The sequence below is a fragment of the Hetaerina americana genome, unplaced genomic scaffold, assembly GCF_022747635.1.
Source record: "Hetaerina americana unplaced genomic scaffold, ioHetAmer1.1.p SCAF_5, whole genome shotgun sequence".
NCBI classification, from domain to species: domain Eukaryota; kingdom Metazoa; phylum Arthropoda; class Insecta; order Odonata; family Calopterygidae; genus Hetaerina; species Hetaerina americana.
The window spans coordinates 71,678,277-71,685,667 of NW_027287095.1; positions in this window are offsets into that span (position 1 = coordinate 71,678,277).

Sequence of the window (7,391 nt, forward strand, 5' to 3'; positions counted from 1 at the left end):
AAGACAATGCGATAAAATAATATTCCAGAATTTAAAATGATAAACAATAGCTATTTTCAAAAGCATTCCTCGCCAGTCGGTGATACTAATGTGTACTATGCTAATACTAATGTGTTAACACTAATGTGTTATGAATCCGTATGACACATACAAACAAATCTTGTAAGCACCTGGAAGTGCATGCAATTCCATTCAATATGAGTAAAATGAGTTTATTTTTCTAATGAAAAGAAAACAAAAAGTGAAAACTAAATATGAATGCATGTGATACACAGCGTTGATCCAAAATATATATCCTCCTTTCTCATATAAAACCATAAAAAAACCATAAACACAGTCATCAACCCGAAGGTAGGTAGGTTTGGTAGGTGATGGTAGAGATCACCCAGTACTAAGCCCTATACGGCGTGTGAAATTCACACATCAGGGTAGGGGGGCCAGTTCGTTTCCCTGGGCCGGTTATGGTTTCCCAGGAAGACCTGGTATCCGATAAATCACATGGCTTGGGTGTAGCTGCAGGTGCCTAGAGAGACTTGCCCGGGAATCAAACCCGGGCCCTACGGTCAGTAGTCCTCGACCCACTGGACTGCCGCGACCCACAAAAAAATCTCCCCGGCCGGCGGGAAATCGAACCCGCGTGACAGGCGGGGATACTGACCACTAGACTACCGAAGACACTTATATCATATACCAAACGTAAAATAATATAATATAATTTCAAAATTTATGCATGGTATTATCTTAATGATGTTAAATTGAACATTCTACATGCCACAAATATATCAAACCAAGTAAACAATTTTCTAATGTAGTTTCATCGGGCTATGAGGAAAGATCAAAAGTAATCCATGAAAAAGACGATACGACAAAAAAATTAAAAGTGGTTTGTCTAAAATATAGGAAACTGAGCGTAAATTAACAAATCAAAGGAAAACTCCTGTAGCCGTAATAAGTTAGCACCTCTCATCCCGCAATAAAAAGAAATTTTGTTGTTGTTAGTCACTGCCGTGGAATTTCTTTTCCCACAAACCATCACAACAAATTTTGTTTGCTGCAGGGCGAGTGGTGCTAACTTATTACGGCTATTAGAAGTTTCCTTTAATTTGTTAAATGGTTTGTCTAACCGAAATACGGATTCAATATTTTTTGAGAACATCAGCAGGGAACCATGCAGAATCATAATACCTATAAATAAAATTGATCATCCCGAGATGAAGCAAATTCATGACATTCCAAACTAAAACTTAGGCCGCAGTCTTGTGGATTGCAATACCAGCATATTAATTTATCTGATTATTTAGTTACGTTTATCTCATTCCCAGGGTATATTTTCGCTATTGACGTGGCAAATATAATTCTCTCTTTAATCAATCGAGGCTGAATGTACTTTTAAAGTACTCCTTCCTTATTGGACTAATAAAATAAAAGATAAATATTGTAAAAAACATTAATTCATAATGTCGTATGCAGATAAACGAGACAGTAGTGATGAAAAACTGAGCGTACAAATATATGGATAAAATTTATGTTCTTAATTAAAATATCTATGATTACATACCTATTTGGCGGAAATGCAGCAAATATATCATTTAGAAATAACAATTCAAGAGTGCTATTCTCATCAGCCGAAATAAAATTTCCTGGTCGAAGCATAAAATAATTATGTAATGGTTCTTACTGCTTAGCCTTCGCGTAACGAATTCCCGCCGATGCATGAGAATCACTACTTGAGTCAGAGAAGTTATTGGGGGAGGCGACCCATAGCAGGGTCATTTGGTAGGGGTAGGGTATTTAGGAGATGGGAGAAGGAAGGGAGGAGGGAAACCCTGCGTCGGCGTTGGCCTAATCTTACGAAAGGCCCCAAAGGGTCCACAGTTAACCGTGTAACAATATAATAGTTAAATAATATATATTAAATAATAATATGTATAATATTTTCTCCGTATAACATTTTCTCGAGAACCTGAAATAAATTAACTTTGAAATACAGTAAATATTGGGATATATCGTCTGTTTATCAGAAAGTTTAAAAATACAAGAAAGGAAGCAGAAGTAAACGTCAAATAATCACTTTTCTAAGAGATGCACATGCATACTCTCTCGTACATGCAGAACCGGATGGGATTCTAGATGATTCACCAAAAGAGGCTATGGAGGAAAATTTCAGTTTCAGTAGGAGTGACACCACCACTCGCTTCGGTAGAGTTTGATCGTCTTTGTCGGCTAAATTTGACTTTTCATTAATTCTGGGGTAATTATTCATCTTAAGCAATGGTTCACGAATAAATTGAGACATTTTTACTGGCCTACTTTTTTCCTCTGTTGAAGAAAAAATATTTGAGGCATTTAAAATTTCTCGCAATTCCCTCATTGAAGATTTATTATTGTATTTACTTTGCCATTTATTTTATTATTCCATTTAATTATATTTTAATTTTAAATACTATTGTATGTAGCATGGGATGTAAGATTGTGTCTTGTTAGGCAGGGGTATGAAATGTAGGGGTAGTTAGTGTATGTCCATTCAAAATCAAGCTTAAACGGTTGATTACCACGTAATAATAATAAATCAAGCGGTGAAAATAATGCATAATGCATGATTTATTGTTTTCCCAACAAATGATTCTAGGATGAAGTCTTAGCGGGTTTTCCACCTGACCAGGTTTTTAGATAGGAGCTGATTAATTATCCACGTGAAAAATTCGTGAAGACTTGAATTTGATGAATGATGATTATCTAAAAACAGAAGTGAATTGAGGTAAATATTAGGACGTATAAAAAATAGGCTGCTTCGGATTTGAGTGGTATTCTTATTGGTTTTTCAAAATACTGTTAAAGACATTATTGTTATTGATGACAGTCCGCAGGTTAGCTTGGGTCTTGGATGGGCAAGAATTAAACACGGATACATTTCAAATTCTCAGATAATCCGACATTACATGGCAATCGACGCTAAACCCTTCTTCAATTCCACATACTTTCTGTCTCCCTTCATTCCGTCCAACATGCCACTTCTCACCCTCCCCCACCTTGCTTGTCTTGCGTTCTCCCCTCTCTCGCAGTCTTCAACATTCCATCGCCAATGAAAACGCCGGGCATCCATTTCTCCTGCCCCCTTCGTAATTCTCCTTCCCTCTCACCTCTCCTGTCATGCCTATTACTTCTTTGTTTGTTTTCTTTCCGTCCATTTTAATTATTCACTCTTTTCAATATCCACATTGCAGAAGACTCTAAATCTACACCTATCCTCCTTCTTCAACTACTAAGTTTCTGAGCCATACAAAACTACAATTCATATCAAGGTTTTCACTAAACTTTTATCCATGTCCTTACTTGAAGGTTCCTTCGATCTACTTTCTTCTCTTTTTAAGGGCTTCTTTGGGTAACGAAATTCTTCTTCTGACAAACTCTCACCATACTTCCTTGACCCGTTCGTTTGAAAAAGCACAGGTGATAGAAGACGGCCATGTCTTTCCCTCACTATCCCAAAATTACCCTCCCCTACCATGAATCCGCCACGCTCACCTTTCCATACTGAGACATTATGCACAAGTTCTGGATAAGTCCTTCACTCCACCATCTTTTGCAGCACCGTAATTTATCCTACTCGACATAGTTAGTAGACTCGAAATCCGCGGGGCAAATAATTTCTGTTTATATCTTTTTCTCTATTGTTGATACAAGGTTTGTATAAAAAGTATCGGGGAAAGTTTCGGAAAAATGGATTAATTTCAAATATTGCTAAAATGCCTCAAATTTCTTCTTTGTACATTCCTTGAGCATCGACACACTTTTACCAGCGGCTTTTTTACAACTCTCCCTGGTATGCGGATTCCGTAAGGTTCTTAGGGGTACGCGTGGGTAAGCTACCTTGACGGATTTTGGGGTCCTATGGTGGTGTGTTTTGAGGAGAGATTTCAGTTTTTGGAATAGGACATATTCTGCTGGTGCCAAGTCAGGGCTGTGACGGGTTGGGGTATCGTCACGTCGCGTTGCAGAAGGTCTTCGCTAGCAGACACTCGGCTCTAATTTTGGCCGTCCGTCAAGACCTTCGGGATGAGTTTAGCAAAGATCTTTCGCATCGCCAAATTTTCAGTAATAATCGTGTACAGTGTCATCTCATCAATGCCAATATGATATACGATCATGTGCACACCTAACCGACGGTTTGAATTCAGCACTTCACGCACACGTTGAACGTTGTCGTCGGTTCTTGACGTCGTCGACTGACCAGCGCTTGGCTCGTGCTCCACAACCACGCAGCCATGTTTGAAGAGGTTATGCTACTTAAAACCTGCCCAAATACTTTGATTAAAATCATGCCAAACGTCTCCGTATCCGATTTCCCCGGCAAAATACAAAATTTGATGGCGTACCGCTGTTCAATTGTTCGCTGAATTTTGCGCATGCACCGAGTCACTCGCTAGAGGTCCACTAAAAACGCGATATACTCGTAACTTAAACAAATGCTCGCAGGCGCTTGGCGCGTGTTGAAGGTCAGACCCCCCACCATCGAACCTGCGCGGTCCAAGCGCGCTGCAATATACAGTCACGTCAGGAAAAAATTGTTCCCGATGATTTTTATACAAATTTTGTATCATTAGTTCTATGGCATTCTGCATACTATATATCTCCCCTATCTGAACCCAAACATGTCATTCCATAAGTAGTCATTCACCCTACTTTCAATCCTTTTCTTTGACGATCCTAAGTACTGCCTTGGCTGCGTGCAAAGTCAAACTTATTTTCCTTTAGTCTTCACATACGGGAGATTTTTTCTCTGATGGGATGAAGGAAATATTCTTTCTCAAAATATCCTTTGCCGAACCATTGGTGAATAATTGGACGGAGTTACGAGTATTTGCATTCTTCATAACATAGCTAGGAAACTTGTGGCATTCACCCATGGCACATATAGTTTTACGTACTACTGAACGCGATGCCAGTATCAAACACAGTAAATAGGTTGTGTTTTGATAGGTGAAAGTACAGCTTACCTGATATTAAATCCAACGGCTTATGTAGTTCACACATTCCCTTTCCATTTCATTTCCCTGAAGCGCCTGAGTTTTCTCAGTTTTCTCTACGTGTAAGTCCTCATTGTTTTCAATTGGATTGCAAATGTGTATGAGAAAACTAGAGTGATTAGAAGTAAGAAAGAGAGCGCAGGGGAAATTTATAGAGAGGGTTAGAGGGAAATGTTATCTTTCGCTAGTCATACCTCTTTTAGAATCCTCTGCTAACACGAGCATATGGGATCCTCATGAAGTTGGATCGATCACCGAATTAGATCGCGTGCAGCGTAGAGTAGTTTGGTTTGTAAAACGTTGTTATGAAAAACTGAGAAGCCTATGGAAATTATTAGAAGAACTAGGTAGGAAATCGTTCACAGAGCGAAGAATAAATTAAGGATTAAATCTCTGGCATGAATTGGAGGTATACTATATTTATTTATCTATGACGTTGAAAATGTATCATTAACCCAATTGCACTATAATAGATCATGTCAGTAAAATTAAGGTGATCAAGGGTGAACAGATGTTATTTTCCTGCGAACGATAAGAGATCAGAATAACTTTGTTCGACCACACTAAAGGGAAAAAGTATTTTTTTTCTTTTTTCATCATGAATATCGTATTGTGTTTATATCACTTTATTTAACTTCTCACGTCAAATTATTTATTATCCTTATTGTTACTAACAGTTCCTGTCGTATGCGTAGAGAAGTGTATCTCACTTCGATACCATAGTTCATGTACCTGTTGTTATCACATGATATACATTATTTGAATAATTATTTGCATGGTAAAGTTTGCATTCTGATCTGAAGACACCGACTGCAATACCGGCAAAACTATTGTTGTAGCAATACGTAGGGACCAACGTGAAGTAAACCCTAAAAGACTTGGATCTTCAATAGCTTCACACCGCACAAACCTTTCACAAGGTATTGAATGAATGGAACTTCTCTACCTCTAATCGTGAATTTTTCCACATCCTATCTAATATCCAGTAAAACCGCAAACTTGCAATTTTTTTATGTTTTATAGGAGTTTATCATGAAAGTTAATGTGATAGTGAAAAATATTAAACCTCTACTACTTGCCTTCGAGGAAGTTTCATTATTCAAAGGTGATATTTTATAATTTCTTAAGTGGTCACGTCGTCACGATATCGAGATCTGTTTTGCAGATGGCTCGCAGCCTTTTTTCGCAAAGGGAAGTGCAAAAATACATCCTTATTGATTAATGGTACTTCCGAGACAATATATACGTCCATTAAGCAAGATTAGAACTTCGGCCAACAAATAAGCCATTCACATCTGACATACACCCTGGAGAACAGACTCAATCATATTTTTTTTCGATGCCTGTTAGTTTTTATATCCATTTTATCTTGCTGATTTTCACTCGGTTTATCCATATTTCTCTCAATTGTATACGAGAGCTGCCACCCTATCGTGGGCTGCGGTGAGAAGCATACATTGATTAACAAAGATGAGGCCATAAGTGAGATATTTCATTGGAGGTGAGGAGAAACCGAATGGCGAAGAGTGTAGTTTAACCAATGCAGATTTTACAGATCTCCAGGAAGATCCATTTCAACCCAAAAATAATCGGAGCGTGTACGCATGTAAATTAAAAATTGAGTGTTCTCATTGAATTTTTTCCATGAATGCAGACTGTCCATCCTACCATTGGCGGCGGCTACATTCGATAGCTTATTCCCAGGTGACCTATTCAGTCTTTGATTTATTTTTATTCCAATCTTTCCCATCACTTCCTTCTCTTAATGATCAGACTCTGAAGCTCATCCTTTCCATGACTTCTCCGATCACTGTATACATCGACATACTGTATCAGCTACATTGTTCATTTAGTTTACCATATCTTCTAATTAGTATGTTCCGTGTTTACCTCTTATCCTTACCATCAAAGGAATTGAAATCGATGGATCGAGCCTGTGGGATGTTGCACGAAAGGCATGCAAAGACCCGGAATAATTCGCTACCTTCCAAAGAACTACTTTAGTCTAATTTATTTTTATCCTTAATTTTATTAGGACCCTAGATTCATCATGTACTCAATTATTTGCTGATAGCCGTAGAAAACTTATGACTTCTTGAGTTTTATACGAGGCTATTTGTGAACCGTTTCCTTATGCCCATGCTGGCAATCATTTCATGCTGGTTCGCCGGAGACTCTTCTGGCGGACGAAAGTTTTCATTTCTTGCGTTATTTTGTTTACGATCAACGGATCATGACGTGTGAGTGGAAAAAATGTTAAATCTAATTTAATTCGCTTCACCCTAGTTTACTATGAACATCTTACACTCCTTGACCCGGACCTTAAAAACCGTAATCATCGATTTATATTGGTTTATCAAGAGG